This window comes from Psittacula echo (genome assembly GCF_963264785.1).
Source record: "Psittacula echo genome assembly, chromosome: 6".
NCBI classification, from domain to species: domain Eukaryota; kingdom Metazoa; phylum Chordata; class Aves; order Psittaciformes; family Psittacidae; genus Psittacula; species Psittacula echo.
The window spans coordinates 49,440,247-49,464,071 of NC_137743.1; positions in this window are offsets into that span (position 1 = coordinate 49,440,247).

The window sequence follows — 23,825 nt, forward strand, 5'->3', positions numbered from 1 at the left end:
ACCTGCTCTGGGCTCCCATCGGATGCTGAGTGCTTCTCCAGGGGGAGTCTGCTTTTCTTATAGTTCCTCTGGAGGAAATGCCAAATTCTTCCTTCTAGTTTGTAAGAAGTGTCATGTTTCCTGCCCTACGCCCTTCTAAGATGCCCTGGGCATCTGTCCAGTCTGTGGCCCCACAGCCTCTGAGCTCATACTGTGTCGAGGTGGAAGATTGGCATCTTCAGTGCCAGGGAAGGGGAATTTGCCCTTAGTGTCTGGCAAGCCAGAGATGAAGATGCTGGAGCTCAGTTTGTGGAAAAGCTGATGTGCTGTCCCAGGGCTTCAGAAACCAGGAGCAGGCAGGACAAGCGCTAGAGCAGCTGGCTGTGAGCACTGGGGGTATGCTGGGATGCTGGATGGAGCAGATTGGAAGCTAGCAGAGGTACCAGTGCTTGGGCTTTCACCGGCCATCGGTAGCTTGTGTGTGTCCTGGATGGGCAAAACCAGCAGAACAACTCGGGAGAGTCGTGTGTAGGCAGCTCTTCTGACCACTAAAGTCTGACACTTTGTGCTTGGGAGCTCAGTCTCCTCAGGGGAGGATGCTTTGCAGGTTGGGTAGGTATGGGAGGTGATGCAAGTGAGACCCACACCTCGACACATCCCTGTAGAATGAGGAGTGCTGCTCCATTTCACCCCCAGTGAACTCCCAGCACGAATAACTTGCATTTCTTCAGAAATTCACCTTTGTTTTCACAGACCTTGGCATGTTTAATCAGGGTTATATTCTCACACAGATAAAACCATCCTCAAAGGATTGTTGCAATATATTGGGCACAAACAGGTTTTTATTTGTTTATTCATTTTCTTTATCTCAGGCAGGTAAGGCTGCTCCTTTCCCACAATATATAACCAAGTAGCAAAGCGAACTTCTCATCTCCATTTGTGCCTAAATCCCTCTGCTTCTGCCCCCGCATTTGGGGCCCAGGCACCACTGGCAGCTTCAGTGCTGGCTCTGAGCTCCCGTCCACTGCACGGAGCATCGCTTGTGGCTCTAAGGGTTGCAGAGCCCCATCCTTCCCTCCAACCACAATCTCACTCTACAGGAGGCGAGCATCCCTCTAAGCCATGGTGTTGTAACTATTATCAAGAAGGTGGTGAGGCTGGATAACCGTGCAACGGCACATTTTGGTCCTTTGAACAGGGTTTGCTTATCTGTGCAACATGGTGGGAAGCAGGGCTTATGCATGATGACCCAAGCCACCACTCCATGAACCCAGCTTCAGCAGGGCTCCATCTCACCTCCAGATTCCAGGGAGCTCAACTCCAAAGTTGAGCTTATGTCTATGAAGTTTACATCTAAAGCCAGAAATCAGACGGTGGGACAATCTGATGCTCACTTGGAGACCCAGATATAAAAGGATCCCTGAGTAGGTAGGTTTCTTCTCACTGAACTTCAATTGTCTGAAGTTTTGGTGTCCAGAGTGAGCTAGCGGCCCAAATTCATGCTTTAGACAGCAGCAAAAGGCAATTCCTGAGGGCCAGTCCACTTACAGAGGACATCTAGTCTCCTGCAGGTATAGATTTGCTTCACTCAAAGAGGATGAGTTGCGCATGTCCATCTATCCATCATCCTGCAGGTCCCTTCCCTGCCACCCCAACTCAGTGTCTGTAGGGCAGGGGAAGGGGCTCAGTATGGGCAAAAGAAGGGGTTCACCCTCCATCCCCACAGCTCCAGCCCCCTGCCCATGGTGCCTCTTTGGCCAGCGCTGCTGGCTGGTAGGACTTCCGGCATCCTGCTTCAGTTTCTAATGTTGGTAGCATTTTGAATGGGATAGCAGCAGAGGCTGGAGCAGTGCTGAGGAGTACATAATCCTGGCAGCAAGGGTATGTGTATTCATCATTGCTCTTACATCAATTGTATAGGAGCCTTCTCCTCCCCACAACCTCTTTATATTTCAAAATGATATATAAAAAAAATACACAGCCTGTTTATAGCAGAAATTGAAATTCCACATATAATCAAATGCTGGATTTTGTCCTGCAGGCACTGGGTAAGTTTCTTCATATGAATATTTTGTAACTTTCTCTGGCCAAAAGAAATGTGCAAAATGTTGTAGTTTCTGTGCTTTCCTTTGGACATTCCAGGCTTTTGCTTAAGCTTCTCATAAAAGGCTATTTTCAGTGGAGGGAGAAAAAAAAGCAGCCTACAGTATGCCGAGTCAATAAAGTGATGCAAAACCATAAAGCACAGCAATGATAACAACAGAAGATCAGTAGATTACGAAGGGAATAAAATGGGGATCAGACTGAGCAGTAGCTGGAATTGAGTACATAGAAGCTGAATAAGGCTGATCCTAACAAACAGCCAGACTAAAACACATTCAAAGCATTAATTTGTTAAATAACTTTATTTTCATGCCTTACAATTAAAAATAGTTGTGGTCAGGCATGTTGGGAGGCAGGAAGCAATTGGAGTCTTCAAGCCTGGTTTTATGCTCCGGAGGAAATCCAGCCTGACCCACTCTGCAAGCAGGGCTGTGCTGGCATGGGGCTGGCAAGCCAGCATTGCTGTGAGGTGCTTTAGGTCTCTTGGTGATTTTCTATTTGGAGCTTTTCTCTTCCAGGCCTTGAAGACATGGAGGAGTTCTGTCGTGAGTGCTCAGGGTGGGAGCTAGATCCGTGGTGGAGCTGTGAGGATGACGCCAGCCTCTGCTCCTGCTCCTGCATGGGGTGGGAGGCAAAGCCTTTTGACGGTGCCTGGAGGCTCAGTGTTCATTCAGCAGGTTTTAGGATTGGTCTCTCGCTTCGGGAGCCCTTCAGCTCAGACATTCGAATCGCCGGCTTGAAGCATTAAAAATACCAGGAGTCAGAGCATTTATCTTGCCTCCAAAAAGTCCACCAGCTCCAATGAGTCACCTAACCGACCATAAAACCCAACGTGAGATCAGCTTTCAAATCCTAGCCTTTAATTCACATGTGCATTTGGAGTTATTTTTATTTACCTTGCGTCTCTTTTTGTTGTCCTGGCACCATATTTTAAGCTCCCCTGTAGGACTATTAGCAGCACCCCGCTGCCCCAGGGCTCCCAGACCAGGCTGGTTAAGAAAAATAATCATCACTGCATATCAAGAGCTTTAATGGTAAAAAAGTGACTGTAGGGGGATGAATCACCTGCAAATGCAGAAACTAGGAGAGTGCCCAGATGGTTGCAGAGCATTAGGAGCCCCATAAGAAGGGCTGCAGTCATGGGATTCAGCAGTCCCCAAAATATTTGCATAAGTCTCCTGGTAACAGTGAGCTGAGGTGGCTGCTACCTGCTGCCTGGGAAGCTGGTTTCGTGTAGTGGCAGAGGGTGATGGGTCAGCTAAAACAGAGCCCACACAGTTTCTTCCTGATCGGTTGCTAACCAAGATACACTTTTCAGATGCTGTTAATTGAGTCTGATGAATTTTGCTCCAGTGGGACCTATTAAGGGCAAAAATTCAAGTGACATCAGAGCCATAACTCATAAAAATCAAGTCCCTGAATTACATCTGAGAGCAATATGAAAATGCAAGTGGGATTTCAAATGGTATCAAATAACTTTCTGTCATACCTTATTAATACCACAGAGCTAATAGAAACACCTATATTATCATCCTAATGTCATTATACATATATAATACACATGCGTGCATACACACAAACAGTGTGTGTAATTATAACAACATTATTTTGTTCACACAACCTGAAAAATGTGATTAGGTGCCAGCTCTGAAATGGCAATATTCAATCAGGTATGACTTGTATATTGGCTTAGAGCACAGTCTTCTACTTATGTAAAATTATGTCTTGTTATGTGCGGTGGCAGCGTGGATGGCTGTGAAAGAAAGAGGGGAGCTGAGGCCACAGGGATCATTTAATCTTGAGTCGGAAGGGCTGAATTGTCATTTCAAAGCTGGAACACCATCACTGTCCAGCCAGCTCTACCTGGCTGTCCTTCCCTGCTTGTATCACTTCAGAAAACATGCTAATTTGTCTGCTAAAAATAGCTGCCTTCTCACAAAATACTAAATAAAATCTCTCCACTGGACCAAAACTATTTCTATCTTAACCATAAAGCTCAGAAGGGGATGTCACCTGGTAAGGCTTTAGATGGGCTTCAGTTTCCAAACGACATGCAGGAAATGCACGCCAGCCATTTCACATCCAGCTCCTGTCAAATAATTTACCTTAACTGTTTTTACTGAAAACACATATATGTATATATACCCCTGCATGATGCAGATAGCTGGAGCTGGAAATATCGCTCTAAGAATGCCAGGCCGTATTTACCCAAGTCAGTGGTCAAAGCAAGTTGCTGTTCTCGGTATGCCAGATTTAAACCAGTTTAAGTAAACAAGCTGACCTCTTTCCCTTTAGCAGATCTCAGCCATCATGGCCTTTTTGTTTCATACATTTGGCAGGCTCCAGAGGGTGGTAAGCAGCTATCCCAGAGAGAGCAGCCAGTGCTACCAGACAGCAAGCCAGGGAGGGCAAAGCAGGTTTCCCTGGCAGGGGATGCACCAGCCAAACTGAAAATTGGCGTTTTTTCAGCCCTGCCCTCATTCGAAAGCAGAGGACTTTACATCTTCATTGACTTTGACTGCCTTGCCTCTGTCTAACTGCTTCTGCCAACTCTTGCTTTCCTGTTTAAGGATTGAGTTTTTCTGGTTTTAACTAGTTTGGTTTGTGCAAGAACATTTGATCTCTCGGTTACTGAGATCTTTTTTAACATCACTAGGATGAGATACAGTGACACAGAGGAAGGGCTCCTGACACCAAGGACCCGCAGGGCATCTGGCCAGTCCTGTGCTCACTGCTGGAGGATGCAGGGCTGGTGTGTTCGTGTGTCCCCCACCACAACCTTGGGGTTTTTTTCCCCTGCAAACTGTAGCAGTCACTTCTACACATTTATTCCCATGTCTTCATCCTTTATCTGAGTTACAGATGCAACAAAACTGGTGAGTCAATCATCCAGCACAGTTTAGCAACATTTAACCTTTGGCTAAGCTGTCTTCAAGCCATTCCCACCTAAGTACATACTTGAGGCAGCTCAGCAAACAATCTGCGGGGGACTGCCCAGCAACACCCCTTCTCCCGAATTTTGCCTGGAAAAGGCTATTGGCATCTGGTCCCAAGTGGCAGCAGGAGAGAAACAAAGCAAAATAGCTCCTGGTACCTCAGCTCTGCGTCCTGAAGGCTGCTTCTTGCCCTGCAGGACAACTGTCCCCATTAGAGAGTGCTCCGCTGTCCTAGGTCACTGTGGTCCCTGGTGGTGGTGTCAGGGGGGAACAGTGGTTTCTGTGGCGCTGAACCGGCCCTGCAGTCAGGCTGAAATAACCATGATTATAAACACAGGACTTGTCTGGTAAACACCGAAGAGGATGCGGAAATCATTCCTCCTCCCCCCAGTTCAGGTACACACGTCAAACTAAAATACTAGAAGGGAAAAGGAATTGATCTGCAAGTCCAGCTCTGCCAAACACATGGGGTTATCCAGCTGCTGTTTCCAGGGAGCATGGATATCTTCCATACCAGAAAGTCTTTCTTCTATTTCCAGCTCCAACTTTTCTTACCCAAGCGAGTGCTGGACACGTTTCCGAAGTACAAGGCTCTCTGAGGTCTAACCACCATGGGTCCAAGCCTCTGGGGATGATAGAGTTGGTTGGAGTTAAAAAATCCTCTTGAGAAACAGATGCTTTGGTTCATCTTCATTATACCTAGCCTGATTTATTTTAATTGCTTTGGGTATCCGGAATACTACGATTGCATAATCTCATGCACATGCCTTTAAAAGGAAGCCTTGGCTGCCACACTGGGAAGGCAGTGTTAAATACGGAAAAAGTACTATGCAAAGTCTCATTTATTTTGGAAATCACTGGAGACAGTTCTACTGAAAATTCACAGCAAAACATATGCCACATTTGAATAATGATCCTGAGAGGTGCTTTACCTAGCTTTGCAATAAAAAGGGTTCCGAAAATTGCAGTTCTTCAAAAAGATCTTATTCCCAACCCCAGAATTTCGGTGAAATCAGAGGGCAGTTAGGTCCATGGTGGCAGCCCCAGGGTCATCTGCTGAAGGCAAGGTGAGACCTGGCTGCCTGACACTGCGCACCTGGGGGGATCACTTCCACCCTGTACAAAAAACAGTCAGAAAACACTAGCTTAAGTGAAAACCTGTTTTGAGCAGAGTCAATGGGAACCACGGGCTCAGGACAGCAAGAAAGGAGGCGGCTTGCTGAGATCTGCCCTTCCTGGGTTTAGAAATACAGGGCTTCATCTCAATAAAACAAAGCAGGAATAACAGGATCGCAGAGAAATACCTGAATATCATCCACTTGTCTTATCTGATGCAGTGCACAAGATGCTAAATATTGTCTACTTGGGAAAAAAGGGTTGCACAAACCTCATTCCAGTTAAGAAAAGATATTATTTAAGGCACTTAAATAATAAGGTACCTATTAAGGTACTTATTCTGGACCTAGAACAAGGATTCATTTTGAAGTCATGCCAACATTATCTGTTATTACGACGATTTCTGGAGTGAGATCCATATCTTACCGAAAGCTTTTCTTTGTCTGTACTTATTTTTAATTTATCTCATTGAACAAACCAATACCTTCCATAAACACTGCTCCTGCAGCCAGTGGGGTACTCTGTGAAAGAAGTTGACAAAGAACTCAAAACAGCCCCAAACCTTGCCCTTACCTTTGGCTTATTGATACGCTTTCTTGTCCTCTAAAGAAAAGAAAAGCCGTGAAATTTTATACATTACCTACACTGTATTAATTATTTTAAAACATGCAGATTTGTTTTGCAGGAAACAAATTTGATTTATCCTCATCAGCCTTAGTGCCCACACAGAGAAATGTGTGTGTGTACCCTGCGCCCCTGGATGCACAACAGATATCGTGGGGGATGACTGACCAAACACGGGCTCTGCACAGTGCTGGGGTAAGGAAGACCAATAAACTTTACAGGTGAAGGAGGAGACCCATAATCATATCTTTGGATCTTGAAGAGGAACTGTGAGCACTATTCACTTGATTTCACGCGGTATCGTTTATCTGGGACCAGACTGGATTTGCATAGATTTGGTGATACCTATTTGCTGTGCCAGACCAGGGAGTGCAGTCAGTGCTACCATACCTGGCTGGCAGGTGCTTTGAAAATGGGTTATATGATGGGCTGTGAACAGGCAGCAATGCCACAATTTACAGGCTACACCTTTAAACACCCACAATGTACTTCGCTTTTGCAGATGATAATGAAATTCACATTAGGTAGACGTCCACAGAGACTATCAGCAGTATTAATGTTATCGCAGCAGTTTATTAGCACCTGCACGTTCAGAAGTGGGTAAGGAAACCCTCTGGGTTTTGTTGTGCTATCAGCAATTATCATGCAAGATTTCTGTTCCTGGTCCTCCCTCTGATAGGGTTTGGAAAAAAACGACTCCAAGGTTGATCTTTGGGAAATGCTTGGGCTTTTAAGCAGTGCGACATTTCCCTCATTGCCTTCTGCAAACCTCCATTTCTCAAACAAGAGCTGAGGGCTTTCCCTGTCCATACCTCTGGGAAGCATTGCCATTTCTAGCTCAACAACCCTGTATGCCTCAGGCTTGTAACATTCGTACGTGCACCTGCCATCACGCAGAATTAAAATAACCTTCAGATGTGGGTCTGCACGTCTGTTTTGTTTCCATCTTTCAAGCCAAGCAACAGCCCTTTGCTTTGCTCCCCTCTTTCTCCTTGAGCTCCCATCTCTGCTGGTAGACAGGTATCACCAGTATTGGATTTACGCTGGAAGCGATGTGGTGCTGTTGTGTACTCAGACACCAGTAAGCCATCAGTGATTGGCTTCATGAGGAACAAGCCCTCATGGGTTCTGGAAACCTGTCCCTGACACACCAGAAACCCCCCCCTGTCCCTTCTCTTTCTCTTTTAATGGGGTAAAGGCTATAAAACCTTGTGCCTGTTATCTAGGCTGGGATCTAGTGCTGTGATAGGTCTTTCTGAAAGGTTTGCATTCTGTAAAGATCTTTGTATATTAAGGAAAAAAACAAAAAGGCAAGGAAGAAGCCCGCAGTCGGGCTGACCAATTGGAGAGGAGTCTCTCAGCACAACTCAGGGCTGCTGCCCGAGGAGGCAGCAGCACTGTAGAAATCAATGAGCTGGTGGCAGGAGCACTCGGGAAGAGGTATGTGCTTGGGAGGAGATCAGTTTCTCCTCAAAGCTTCGTTGAGGCTCCTCTGCCCAGGAGGGACACCTAAAGATGAACCAGACCCCGGCACGAGCCTGCCCTCGCTGGGCTCCAGAGGAGTCACAGCACACGTGCGGAATGTCAGCCATAGTTGCATTTTGAAACCAAATACAGAATGGCGCTTGCTCCAGAAGCTGCCTGCACTGGGATGAGGCCCCGCAGCCACCAGCCGCAGGCTGGGCTGGCGCCTTTGTGGAGGCACAGCCAAAAAGTGCTGGCTTGTTTTTCCCAGGCAGCACAAGCCAGGTACTGCCAGCCCCTTGCCAAGTTTGCCTAGACCCTGCCAAAGCATCCTCAGCCAAACAGCCCCTTTACTGATGGACGTGGTACCCCGTTACACAGATACACCACAAACCTTCCAAAATACAGACAAGGTCTTAAATCAGCCTTGGTTAAACTCGTGCCTCTCGGTCTGCTTTGAGAAGTGGAGCGTTTGCTGGTGGAGTAGCTCCAGGCTGTTACATTTAATTAAGGATTCTGGTGAAAGTTCTGCTTAAAATCACAAACCTTGCTGCTTGGAAAAGCAGAGGTGATTCCCCCAGAGGCCTGGCCAGCATTCCTGCTGCTATTGCACAACATTATTGATTAATCAAAACTAATGCTCACAGCTGCTGCCTGATGGATAATGTCTTTGGTGTTTGCCTGCATATAATTATTTACTACTTTATTGATGTTATTTATTTCTTCATTAAGTATTGTTGGCTGTTTAATTATGTGAAACACAACTGCAAGTGTCGCTGCTCAAAGCCATGGGAAGGGCTGCCCGGAGCTGAAATCTTTCAACCATAAACTCTAAAAATAAATCTAAAGATAAAAATATTTTAGCCGGCGTTCTGAGTGAAGACCATCAAACCACAAACGCATTACATGGCATCTGGAGGCTGATGCTGGAGTGCCATGTTCAGATAGATTTGTAGTGGTGGTTTGACTGCACACGGCAAAGGACTTTTGCAGACTTGTATGTTTTATTAGATCTCCAAAACACATAAGAAAGGTTCCTATCTTATTCTTGGTAGCTGAATGTTTGAACTAAATCAAAGGGGGACTCTGATCTCCCAAAGCTTACCAAGAGGAGTGCACAAACACCAGTTCCTGAGATCTAGAGAACCTCCCAAGTCAGATGCCAGCAGTGCCCAGTGGCCCCCAGTGGCCCAGTGCAAACTGGGGAGTCTCTCCAAAGCTCCCTCCAGGCTCTCGCCTCTGCCCGCCGTCTCTCTGCGAGTGATACAGACCCACAGGTCCCTGCACCCTCCCTGACCCAGCACCCCACTGCCCTTGCCCTCCTCAGAGGGCACAGCTGCTGCAGCAAATCTGCGCCCAACCTGGCTGAATTAGGGAGCTGACACCTAATCCTTGGATCCACGTGGGACAAGAAGTGATGTGCTGAGGCTTACCGAGCTTGTAATAGTATGACCAATCTTAACAGAACCACTTTTCCTTGCCAAGGCCAAGCCCTAGGAGTTTGGGAGCGAAATCAGCATCTTAAATTCCATCTGGAAATCAAGAGGCAGTAAGGAGAAACGAGATTTAAGACATGATGTGGCTCTCGGCAATCTTTAGGTACTTAGTATTTAAAAAAACCCAGCCAGGTACATGACTACAAATATGGTATTAGAGAACTTGGAAAGACCTTCTCAATCTGACACACACACCCCAAAACCAAAGGACACACAAACCTTGCTGTAGCTCACAAATCATTAATGCACCAATAACAGATCAGAAATAGCCACTGTCTCTCCTTACTCATAAAATAAAGATTCCTTCTCTGACATCCCTTCCAAACAGCCCTCATCAGGCCCTTTCCTCAGGGCAGGAGAACAATAGCTCTGGCAGCCCTTTCTTGGCCATCAATGCATTTGTTATTCAGTAGCTACTAGCCTGGATGTTCCTATGCAGCTCCCCATAGATGTCTTCCTTACTCCTGAGGTAGCGCATAAAAATTGGCACGGTCTTAACTGCTACTTTATGAAAAGCACGTAAGATTATCGGATGCCAAACCTCTGTGGCTTCTGTCCTAGCGCAGCAGCCTCTGCTTTTCCTTTAGGAGGCCAAAGGAGGATCAGACCTGGCGTCATCAGGTCACCTGCATCTGTTTCAACACACCTCAAGCCCAGAGCATGAGCAGGTGTCGTGGGATCTGAGTTCTGCCCATGCTCTCTATACACAGTGTATGCTCCCCTCTCTTGTAACAACAACAACAACAACATGTCGAGGAAAACCAACAGAAGAAAAGGTAAACAAAAAGGAAGGATAAAGAAAGGAAAAGAAAGATGATGGGTCTAGGGAGTATAGTCTCCATTTCCCTCTTTGCTTCCTCCCAACCTCCACATTTTCATGCATTTCCTCTGTCTAGAGCCAGTTCTTCCTCCGCCTGTTTTTTGAAATGTCACAATCTTTCCTGTATCCCCTGTGCCCACATTGTGAGGGTACCATAGGCACCTTTCCAGCAGGGATGCGCAGAGCAATGTGGAACACAGCTAGGATTTTCAAAGGGAGCTAAGGAAATCTGTATGGAGAACTTGGTGAGAATTTGGCACTTGGCGCTCTTCTGCTCTTTCGAAAAGTCCCACCCTACAGGAACAATCTAAACAAATGTATGCCCCAATGCTGATAAATCCGTTTGGAAAGATATCAAAGAGAAGCTTTCTGTGTTTAGAGACCTTTGAAGAAAGAGAAATATCCTGCCAACCTGGCTCTGAGATCTATCTTATTCCACCATGTGGTCCAAATCATCAGAGTCCTCCACAGCTCCCCTTCCTCCTCAGGGTGTGGAGGGCAGTGCTGCCTCGCTGAAGAAAGGAATTTGGGGGCCAAGAGGACAGCATAATTTGAGGAAAATTCAAACAAAAAATTACCTAACAACGGAGGCTGTTACCGCGTCTAAATATACCTCAGTGAGTCAGATTACTGAAAACGGCAAAGCTACGGAGCAAAACCATAGCCTCTTCTCAGCAGTCAGCTGGCTTCATTCACTAGCCTGGCATCCCTTTCCCCTTGTGTTTTTAATATGATAAGAGTGGTTGGGTTTTTTTTAAGTCTACAATAAGTTAATGTTTAATGGATTGCCCTGTGCAGTTCTTGGTGTTTACATGTTCTCCAACTAACCAAATTTGTAGAGCAAATTAAAACTCTATAAGACCGGCGCAAGTGAATTACAGATATTTGTTGCTCAGAAACTATCGCCTCATCCAGTCCCACATGCCCCCATATAAATGGTTTCAATTATGTTTTCACCTTCCCCAGCAATATTAACATCTCTTGCCGTTGCTGGCCAGGGCTATCGCTCCTCTAGTCTGCTGCTGTTACGGCTCCGTGCACATATGTTTCCTGTGAATGTGCAACCTTGCACAGCACCACAGTTCCCGCGTTTGCAGGGTAACCTATTAAACTGGGCTGGCTCAGGACCAGGCGCGATAGAGGAGCATGGGAGAAGGAAAGGTGGAGACTGACAGAGCTGTTGATGCTTTTTTTACACTAATGAAATGGGGGTGTGGCCTCTTTCTTCCACTGAACAAAATATAAATAGCCAGCGAGAGTTTTCCACTCCCCGTGGGACAACCGCTGCCAAGGGAACCTTTCCGACACCCTGCCGTAAGGGGGCTCGCTTGGTGCCTCCAGCTTCATGATGGAGTGCATGGTGACTTTGCCCAGTCAGTCTGAAAGTCCTGAAACACCTCACCTCCCTCCTTCAAACCCGGTCGAGGCGTGACCCTGGGCTCTGCCCCTGTGCTCACCCAGGGACCTTTCTGCATGCACTTGCGAGGGAAGCCATCAAATTCCTCACAATCCAATGACATCAATGGCGGAGCATGGCAGCCCAAGACCCTGCCTGCGGCACGCTCACACTGTAAATATGAATATTGCCAGCTCTGATGAGTAATATGATGATGGCTTGGGTTGGTTTTCCACGTTGCTGAGGTCTCTCTGGCGATGCAACACAAGGCAGTCGATGCCCGGAAGAGGGGCTGGAGCCCACAGTGGTGCTGAGTTCAACTATACCTCCATGGGAAGGGGTGAGTGAATCCCCACAATCCCATCCTGTGCAGGGCAGCCAGAAAGCCAGTGGCCATAGTTACTTGGCACAGCGGGACCTGGGGAAACAAAATCAATTGTTTAGGATTGAAATCAACAGGAAAAAGAAATGTGGCTCACATTGTCAATGGTAAAATTCCCACTGCTGCTGCGGGACCAGGATCAGGCCCAGGCTGCACCCCTGCACTTTCCCAAACTAATAAGCGTTTAAAAATCTGGATTTCAAATGGTGGTTTATTTCTGGCTGACCTGTTTGGCTTGAACTGGTATGTGTTTTTGACTGTTGGGCTTATTTTTAATCTACTGTATTAGTACTCAGACTTAACCAAGAACAAAACATTACCAACGTGGATTGTGGTTCCTACCCCTTGATCAGCTGAACCAGTCTGAAGTCCCGCAAACCTGCTGCGATCCCTCCACAACATCTGGCTTTCAGACCAAAGGGCTCCCTTACAAGCAATGCCCTTGTGCAGAACTAACAATGACCAGTCCCCTGACGTGGGGCAGCTAGGGATGAATGGTGGATGGTGTGGGGTGTTTGGGTCAAAGAAACTTCCCACACACATATTTGGGTCAGGTTTTGTCATTCGATGTCAATAGTGGCCTGTGACATTCCTCTGTGCTACTTCCCCCCCTCCCTCCCTTCTGTTTAAAGAAGTAGATTTTATCTTCCTGTCCCACCCCCTTGCCTTCACCCTGTGCCTATTTTACTAAAACCTGCCTTCCGGGTCAGTGTGCTGGTAAGAGATTAATTTTGCACTGCGAGAAACACCAAGCAGAGTATTTCAGCTTTGACGTACGAGACGTCTGTTACAATACTGCAGTTTTTCTAAATTAAATATTAGGAAAAATTAAACCCAATTGTGGTTCGTATCCCTATGGAAAATATTTCTTTTCAAAACAGTCCCTCCACGCTAAATGACTTTAAGTGAAAACACAATAAATATGCAGCAAGTTAAAAACCCAGATTATTCAGGTTTTAAGGCTTGTAACTAAAAGTGGTTTAATGTTTCATGCCTAATAATAGATTACTCCTATCACATTTCTAACCTTTATTTCTACCAGCTTTGAAGTCCAGCCATATAAAGGCTGTTTGTAGAACCACACGAAAGTTAAAGCAAATATTACTCAGAGTGATTCATATGAACAAGAATTTGCAATGAAGGCAGAGGGTTTTTTGTGTCTGTATCAAAGGAAATGAAATGTTTGCAATATTTTCCAGTTGATAAATGCATTAAAACATTTTAGTTGTGTAGTATGAACATTGCTGACATAAACAGACTTTGACCTGAAACAGATTGTATTAAGCTCTGTGGGGGAGGCAGCATTAAAAGAAATAAAAATAAAATAAATAAATAAAAAAAAGAAATTCCTAGATTTCCAAATCTGCCACAAGGTCACTGCAGCCCTTAATTAGCTGAATACATTAAGGGAAGGCTAGAACACAGACTCTGAAAAGATAGCAAATGTGTGTTTAATCCTCTGTTCTTTGCTTACAGATTACTCTTTCAGAACGAGTAACCTTATTTTCTCTTTAAATATCTATTTACCTTTTTGAGCTTTGCATAGCAAAGCAGGGTTTTCTTCTCCCCTTCGTCCGTCCGTCCCCCTCCCCCCCACTGTTGCAAAAGAAATTAATTTGTTGCTAGTTGCTATGCATTGGCAAGATTTCTGCATAAAGAATGTAAGCCATCTATCTTTGTATTCAAGATATAGTTAATCTGGCAGTTAAAATACTTTGGAAACATTTTGATGACTTATCTGGAAAAGTAGCTTTGCATTTTCAAAGAAAACTCAGAACTGTATTGCGAGGGGAAGATAAAAGATATATGAAGTGTTTGTTCCAAGCGATACTATTCATTTAAAGATCAGAATGTAACCCCACCCAAGCAATTATTTTGAAAAAACAAGACAAAAATCCTCATAGAGCTTTCTGACACAGTCTTTATTTGGGAAACAAAATAACTATATTACAGTTATAGTCTAATGGATTGTAAGCTGTTTTATTAGAGTCAGCTGAATCCTGTTTAGCATAAAAAAGGACTCTGTTTGCTATCAAGAACACATTTACATTAATATGACTTTGACAAAGTAAAATAAAATCACATTAAGATGATGTAAGTAGATAAGACAATGAAATCTCTGTGAGATAGTTTTGGCACACCGATTAGAGTCAAGTCCCTACAGGAAAGAAGCATATTTTTACACCAAGTATCCATGTGTTTTTAAGTCAGAGAGTGGCCAAAATTAATTCCGTGCTTATAATATTTCCAGCAAGAGAAAAGAGAAAGTTTATCATTATTTATTTATTATTGTTTTTATTTTTCCCTTGAAAGGTAAAATTTCTGATAAACCACATTTTTATTTTCAATAATACAAACAAGTTTTGTTCTCTGCACTAGCCTGTAATCATCCTGATTATTGCAGGGGACTTTCCAATATAGAGCAGCTGAAAACAAGGTTTTAGATTACATGGTAATTTAGGAATGCATGAAAAGCCAAGCAGTCACCATAATAGAGCACTGCATAAACTTCATGGCTTTTACAGCAAAACATAACATATGTTTTGTGATTCATTCAAATGATTTCTCTTTTTTTTTTTTGGGGGGGGGGGGTGGGGGTGGGTGAAAAGTATGTCGAGCTCTAATATTCATCCTGTATTTAGGGAAACTTACTCTCAAAAAATGACGACACCACCACCCCCCCAACTTTGATGTCTCTCTTTTTAGTGTGGTCATTAAAAGAACGGCAGTGATGGATGGTGATAATGCTGTGGATTTTATGAGTAATCAGGCCTTGGCAGCCATTCTATTTCTTTTGTAGTGAAACTTTAATATTCCTTTGGCCGTGTGTAAACTGTTTCTGCTTTTGGAACGACGTTGCACAAGTTACTCACCAGGCATTACAAAACAGTGATTACCTAAAAGTTAGCGCTTAAATTTAACACCTGATAGGCTGAAGTCCCCTCCAGCACACAGTTCTCATGTAACAGCCCTTCTGTGTCCGGGCGCTGCTGCCTCGGCAGGAGGAGAGTGGAGGAAGGCAGCGTGCTGCTGGCAGGCCCTGGCAGCAGGGATGAGATGGATTCTCCAGCTGCACGGCCAAGCCCTGTGCACAGGACAGAACACTCCGGGCACCCCTGCTCTCCTCGCCCCCTTTCACTTGCTTTTCAGTGAACTTGCTGCAGCAAACACCAGGTGTCTCCACTTAGCTGGGTTACAGCTCCAGAAAGGGGGCTGCGACCAAAGAAAAACCCAACAAAAGGGGGGAAATATATTCGGGTTTTTATTTCCATTGCCTCTAATCTGTCTGCTGCAAGACTGTGTGCGCGGGGAAGAGGACGCATGTACGCGCAGATATCTCACACCGGGGTTGTATTTTATTTTGTCACTTGATATGCCTCTGTAAGGCGAGGCAAGACTTTCCAGAGTTTGAAATAATCCAAATTCAATCACTTTAAAGCTGCTACAATATGCAAGTCCTGGCAGCCGTTTTAAATTAATGGGACATCAGATGTGCTCTGATCCTCTCAATTTCCTTGGGCAGAAGAAATTCTGCTGCAGTGGTAGTGGGAGGGGAAATACAGAGCTATCAGTAAAATAAATGTCAGCTTTTGTCTGCTGATAGAAAAATGCATGGAGCAAAAAAAAATAATAAAAAAAATCCCACATTATTTATTCCTTTGTAATTAAAATGTATTTCTATATGCAGCAAGGATTATCTCAGTGGTTTGGACAAGTGAACACTGTGCAGTCTGATCCACATGAACAGCCATTAAACCAAAATACAAAATTGCTTTTCATTCAGTGTTGTACAAATACAGCTAAATATTTTGTTTGAGTCTAGATGTTTATTTTCTGTGCCTGCTGCCCTGTTTATCAATAAAAATGCTAGAATTCCCACCTTGAAAGCCCAGTTCCATGGCATAGATAGGATTTTGGCAGGAACTGGGGGAAAAAAACCCAAACCGAAAAGCTCCACAGCAAGGTGCCAGAGCCCATGCAGATGCACTTGGTTTGGGGTTTACTTAGAAAACATAAACATTCATTGGGTTTGTCAAAAGGTTTTCAGACTTGAGAACCTTTTCATCAAACTTGGGCTGTGTTTTGAGGAAATGTACACCGGAACATGGTTTTCAAGATGCAATTCAGTAGCTTTGCTTTTGAAACACAAACAAGCCCAACAATTCAAATGAAGGCTCCGAACCTTGCATAAAAGCACAAGCTTTTATGGTGCATGGATTTTGGTGATCTGCAGGGTTTACCACCTGGGGCTATGTCCTGGCAACAAGGGTCCACGTTTCATGAAGTATTTTTCCTGAAATAAAAGTACAATGCAAGCTGTTAGAGTTAAATTGAGGACAAGGCATTTCTTTAATTCTGATTTTTCAGTTATTTGCTTTGTATGAGGAGAGCCTGGCTGCTTCTGCGCTAACTGGGACTCACATTGCCAGACAGTATGTTTTAAGTTATTTTTAAAAATGCTGGGTTTTGAAGGCTCTTAAATCCTTTGATGTAAATGAAAATAAAATCATGGTCTGGAACCTAACGGAGACTTTTAATCTTGATCTTAAAAGCATGAATCATACTACAGGATAGAGTAAAACTATTTTCTGTCCTCTGCATTCACCTTTATATGCACTGATATTTGATATTTATAGGTGGCAGTTAGAGATCTCAGGTAGTCTCAGTGCCTCATGTCAAGCTCTGTACACAGTTACTGCCTTGCCGTCTATGGCTGAGATTTCCACAGCTTGGCATCTGTCTCATTTAAACATGACATTTCAAGCAAGCCTGATTAAAACAAAGCAAAGCAGAAGCAAAAGGTCTCATATTCCAGGTGTGTAACGTTACGGCAACAAACCAGACCAATTACTGCCCTAGAGCAGGAACACCAGTGGTGAGGTTGGGCTGCTGCAATAAAATTACAGAAAAACTTCTCCCATAGCCACCCTGGAAAACCCAAACATCATTTTCTGCCAGAGCTGGGGCAGAGCCAGAGCCCGAGCCCAGCACAGAGAGAAAGCCCAAATGACTGGCTGCTCCCCTGGGTCTCAGAAGTGCAGCCAGTGCACGGATGCCAGGTTTCAAATAATTCATGAAGAACAACCAGCTGAAATACATTGATCAGATTTTCATACTGTAAAATTCTGACTTGATGCTAGAAGGAGAGCATCCCCACGCAGATCTGCCATCACAGGCATCCCTTCCCCTTGCCTGCCTGGAAGCTCGGGTTAGGAGCTGCCAGGATGCTCCCTCTGGATGAGCACTCTGTAGGGACAGCAGGTAGCAAAACCCATTGCCTCTTTCAGTCGTCCCCAAACAAAGGTAACAGTGAATTCCACTGAGGATGCTCTCCTCAGACCAAAGTGCTCCTCTGAGATCCTCTGCCAAGCCAACTGCCTGGCAGCTGCAAGGGCACAGCAGGGCTGATGGCACCAGATATATCTGACATTTCCCTTTGTCCCAGTGGTCATCCCAAGAAGTGTTGAGAAGCTGTACACAGTCTGTGAGTGTCCAGTTTACGAACAGACATGTGTGGTGGGAAGGGGTACCAGGCCCTTGAGGTGCGCCATGGATGTTGTCAGATGGCTTTTATTCTCCAGGATCCTGGAGGTTTTGTCCCAGAACAGGAGACTCTGATCAGCAAGAAATGAATTCCGATATTTGTTTACATGTCACACAGTCTCCTCCCAGCAAGTATGAAGACTACTCAGGATGCTTTCCTTCCACCAAGCCACGACAGAAGAAACAATCAAGATAGAAGTTCATCTCACCTATATGAACTGGACATTGAATCCCCATGTCTGAATCCTTCTAGATTAAAAACTCTCCATTACCTCCACTGGAGTTTTATGAAGAATTTCAAGATTTGCTCCTAAATAAAAAGTACCAAATTAATATAATACATGGTGAAGTTTCTATTTACTGCACACAACAGTCAAGATATTCAGACTTATAGCTCCCACTGCAACTGCAATTCAGTTTCCTTGTTCGTACATAATGTGTTTATCTACTATGAATGGGGTTATCTTTAGTCCCTTAAGAAGCCCATATAATTTGGCTGTCACAGTTTCCATAAGAACACCACCTTGGAATCTCCTGCCTTTAATTTCGATTAAATCCTGTCTATAGCATAACATTAATGATGTTTCCAACATGTGTGGTGACTATGAAATCAACCATTACATACATGTTGCATGTACATTTGTAATGTTCAAGTACCATTTGTAGAGACAACATCTCAAAATAATATAAGGATCTGATCTTGATAAATCTAATAGCCCCAACCGGACTGCCTCCTCTCTGTTTCAGGCTTTGCAGCCGGGCTTTTCACTTTGAAGTAAATTCTCCTGGCCAAGCAGGTGGAGACAGCAGGTATGAACCTGCCTCAAGTCCTTTCCCTACCTTTTCTGCCACGATGACTTTTCCTGTTGCCTGGCCACAGGAAGATGGTGGTCCTCAGGACAGAAATGCCTCCTGGCATGTGCTGCAGCATCCAACCTGCTGCAGCAGTGCATTAAGGGAGCTCACCCAGACGCCCCTTTGCACTGAACTGTGCCCAGTCCCCAAGGAGAGATTGCTGATGCTGTCTCTGTTTTGTAAGGAAATGAGGCAGGACATTTAGCAGTTGAGAACCGAGGCTTCCTAATTAGCCATCCAGTAGTGCACTGACAGATGGCTGTTTCTATTTTTGCCTCCCTTACTCCAGGCCCATTCATTCAGCATGCTCCTTTTAATTACGCAGGATCATGTGCCCAAAAACCTTGTCCGCTTTTTTCCTGAGTGCATCAGTTGGTCTAACAGGAGATGTTATCTTTCCCTAAAACATCATTTCAGTTTCCCCATTTGTTTTGCGGCATTGAAGACAGCCTCCAGTTTGTGTCTGCTTGTACTTGGCAGCTTCAGGAGAGCTTCCCTTGAGCTTCAGGAGACCAAAGCTTTTCACAGAAGAGCAAATATTACCTCTCCCATGCCCCAGAGTCCCCCCACCTCCCACATACCTGCAAGCCAAGCTAGCAAGGAGAAGCATCAGGACACAGCAAAAGGCAAGAAAGAGTCAGCACAAGGCAATCTGTATCAGCAAAAATTCGAGCAAGGCAGCAACCCATAAAGACCTAATAAATCTCCCTTTCTTCCTCAAAAGCACAGGTCTTCAATTCAAGTAGGGCCAAAATATATGCATAGTCTTAGCAGCCCAAGACTGACATGTTGTTTCATTCCTCTTCCCCAGACTCTGTATCTTGTTCTCATCTCAAAAGGTTTCCTAAAATCTTGACTGTATTTTCAAACTAAGAATGTAATGTGCAAAATAAAGAGAACTGGGGATGAAAAACAAGACTGACAAAAGCCTGGGGTGGGTGACGTCCAACTCCCCACAGCTCTGTGGGGACCAAACTGCAAGCTGCCATCCATGGAAAAGCAAAAACTGACAGGAGCCCAGCTGAAGGGTTCAGGGCTACCTGAGCAGACCCAACACCACATTTCTGGAAGGATCTCAACCTGGAACTCACTGTTGTTGTGCAACTTACAGGGAATGGCTGTCACCCATTTATGTCCTGTGATCAATGGCCCTGTGGAAAACCCAGCATCAATAATGAGTAAGTAGCAAATAATGTGCTCTATCTTTCCAGCCCTGGCTATAATGAAGACCATCAAGTGGTACAAATTACCTTAGTGATGTTGATTCCTACGACCTGGGAATCTAGCTCAGGTTTTACATGGTTCACAAGAGAAGTAAAACCATCCAGTATCATGGCATAGTTGACAAGTAGGTAGACCACAATTTCCACACAATTTGGCTGGAGGGAGGGTAAGCCTATTTGCATTGACGGGATGACGCAAGCACAGCTTACCAAGTGTAGGAAAAAATCCAGCCACAGAGAGGCTTGGTAGGGGCTCTGGCACCAAATCTCTGCAGGATCCCAAGCTTTCTAAATAGCCTGTGGGAAGCTGGGAAAGCTCGTCCAAGCCATGTTTCTAAGAATACTGAGGGGCAGCTTGACACTCTGTTGAGCGCTGGAGGTTGCACTGCACATGCACACTCAGCCACAATACCATTAGTGTTTTGCTCCTTTGGCACCTCTTCCTAATCTACTTAATTTCTATTTATACCGTCATGTTTCTGGTTTGAGCCTTTATCAGATGCTGACATGTGTCACACAGAGCCAAACTCTGGACGGAGGCTTTGGAAAGAAGTCATTTAAGGAGGCATTAAAAAATGCCAGAGCACTTGGAAGGGTGGTTCCCAAGCGAGGGATGGCCGCTGTAACTGTAAAAAGGCAACTGGGTTGGTTTTCTGCAGGCCTAGGCCAGTGCTCTCCTGCCCGGCAAGGCCTAGCAGGTCGCTGAGGGTCTGTGGACCACACTGGAAAGTCTATGAAGGCTAATGGGGAGAAGACTAACCTTGCTGACAGCAGCTTTCCACACCTGGCTCTGAACCTCTATTGGAAAATGGAGGTAGAGGTCTGCAAATCAAGAGAGGTTGAAGACCACAGCATAAGCATGTCCCAGCTCTGTCTCTGCGGTAGCCAGTAATTGTGTCTGATGACTACTTCTGAAATAAATTGCTCAGTTACTGTGATCATATTGCAAAACATAGGCAGAGGGTGGAGGTTAGCACTTTCTGTCCTTTGCCTTCATCTGTTACCGAGTGACACGTTTGTCATGGCTTGGCTGGAAGACATACGGAGCTCCTGAGAAACAGCTTCCAGGAAAAATCTGTACACTGCATCTGAACAGTACCAATCAACAGTTTCAGTGGTTAAAACTAAGAGCTCAAATACAAGTAGCAGATGAGAAGAACACAGCTGTTGATGCTGAGATGTTGCTGGCCTTGTGGAATGATGATAAACAGCTGAAAATGCATGTGACACACTGGGGAATAGGGATGGAGTGAAGAATTTCAGTCTCGCTGGAACATTACAAATGAAAAGGCAATCAACTGAGGATTCTGAATTCTTCCTTTCAAAATCATCTGTAGATCTTTCACTGCTTCATACTAGAATGGGCTTCAGTCCCGTGGCTTTGAGAAGACACACATGAGAGGGCTGCAGGCTTTCAGGTTGGCCAAGCCCACTCAGGCATCCTGAAAAGCTCCCAGTACAGGAGAAAACATTTAAGGTGGATGAATATCTTCAGGGAGAAGAAAAGAGAAACCCTGTTTCGTTTGTGGCTGAGTGAAGATCTAGGCTGGGTTCACAGCAGAAAATCTCCCTTCCTGGAGGAGGCTGGTTTTTTTCCCTTTTAATAATGACACAACTAGTGAGTTCTTTGTGCAGAGCGTGCTGCTCCCTGCACATTTCCAAGGCCAGGCGTGGCTCTGCCAGCTGCAGAACTTCTCTTCAAGCCACTCCCCAGGGGAACCAGTTACTAAAACATTGGAAGCCCTATCTCGAGCTACCTTAAAACTAAAGGAAGCTTGTCTGTGTATTTCAATGGCATCTGTATTGTACTCTGCCATAAGCTGTAATTGTTTCTGTTCTGGAGAAAGCCTTTGTTCAATACAACTGCCTACTTCATGATGACATCATCCAAGACTGTGCAAAAAAAGCACAGCCTGGAGTAGTCAGGCATGTGATGATGTATAAATAGCACTGACAGAACAATATTATAAACTCTATTGGTACAGCTGAGATAAAACTAGCAAGTTGCTGATTCATCTAAGATATCAGCTAAAGGGATGGCATGAGGTTCAGCTACAATAAACCTCAGCTAAAAGCACATTACTTCACCATGAATCAGCTGCTCAGCTCTTTCATTCTTTTCAGAAAAGCACCTGTCTCTTCCTGCTTTGATCCTCCATTACTAAACGCATGAAATATAGGGCCTGGGTTTTATTTCTTCTTCCCTTACACTGAAATACATTGCAGTCAGAGAGTTCTCTAAGGCTTTATATACACACAGGAAAAGCAGAAGCATTCCTAAAACTGCTTGCCAAGTGCTTGGTAGTAGTGAGGTTTATGTTATTGTTCTTTGCTATGTTTCTACTTTGCCTGCCTCTAGAAAAACAAACAAGGGACCATTATTTCAATAAACCTGGAATATTGAACCATACTTCCAACATCTCTGAATCTGTAATGACTAGGTCATTTTATGGCTTTCAGTAAGATACATGCAAATTCAAGTACACAGACACATACAATATGCTTTTCAGAGAGACAAAATGAAACTTTAAACACCAAACCTAGAAATAAAAGAATTAAAGGAAAAAAGAAGCCAAGAGACAGGTGACTTGCTCCGTGGAACACACCAGCAGTGACTACTTGTGTTGTGTCTTGCATGGCCCACAATTTATGCTCTTGTTTGGTTTAACTTTTAAACTATCTGGACTGTAACATCAGCCACATTGATGCAAAGCCCCCTCTTCACAGGAAAACGCTGGGGGAGAGTACATGGACTACAGTACCAAGATCAAGTGCTAGAGCTGCAAATACAGGGGCAGCTGCTCTTGGGAAGCAGTCTCAGACTGCTGCCTGTCTGCTTCCAGAACATGCATCACAGCAACAACAAGCTGCCCAGTGCAGGATGCTAACTGGCTGCAGCCACAGATAAACAGGCAGTTCCAGGAATCCCTCTATTGTGGCAAATTCTCACCCTCAACACAACCATAGTATTTTTAGACACAATTAAAAGAGTTAAATGTTTAACTTTCAGTTTTTAACACTAAATCTATATGGCAAAGAGAAGCATAGATAATAAATGGCAACTTATAAACAGGCAAATTATGAGGTTTCTCTCCCTTCACGTTGGACAAGCTCTTCTGTAATCAGCACAATACTTCTCAGTGCAATGACTTGGGCTAATGAGTAGAGCCAGGACACTCACAGCCTGCTCCATCACCTCTTGCATGACTGTCTGTCCTCCACAAAGCTTTCTATTGCTTGTGCATCACCTTGTGATCAATGCATAATGATGACAAATATCTCTAGCAGTGCAGAAGACAACAGGTCATCCTCTCCTGCTGGATCTCAATGTACAGTGGGTGACAGAAATAAGCTCTAACAATGCCATTGCCTTGCAATTTAATACCTGTGATTCCACTTACTGGTAACCTACCAAGTTTCTGTGTGCCAGCAACTTAAGTCCACATTCTGTTCCTCAACAGCATGATCCTACCCTGTGATCATCATTCACATGAGCGTTAACTAAACGGACATACCAGACCCATTAGAACAGTCTGCTTTGTACAAGTAAAGACCTTTATCTACTGACTGCATCTTGGTTTGCATCAAAGCTAAGTTGCTTGTTTAGGACCATTAAAAAAGGCCTACACAATTATGGAACTTTATATTAATTTTTAAAACTTGCAGATGTTGCAATCTGTACATATGGGAGTAGCACCAAATGTTGAGATGACAGAAAAAGGTTATATTGGCTGGATTTTAAAATTAAGGAAGCAGGAAAAAGAAAGATCTCACCCTGCCACTATCAAGGCATTACACATATCTAGTTTTGTACACACCTTTTAGTTAGCAGCTTTGCATTTCTGATAGTGAGTTAATCAGCTAATTTTTTTATGAGCACAAAACCA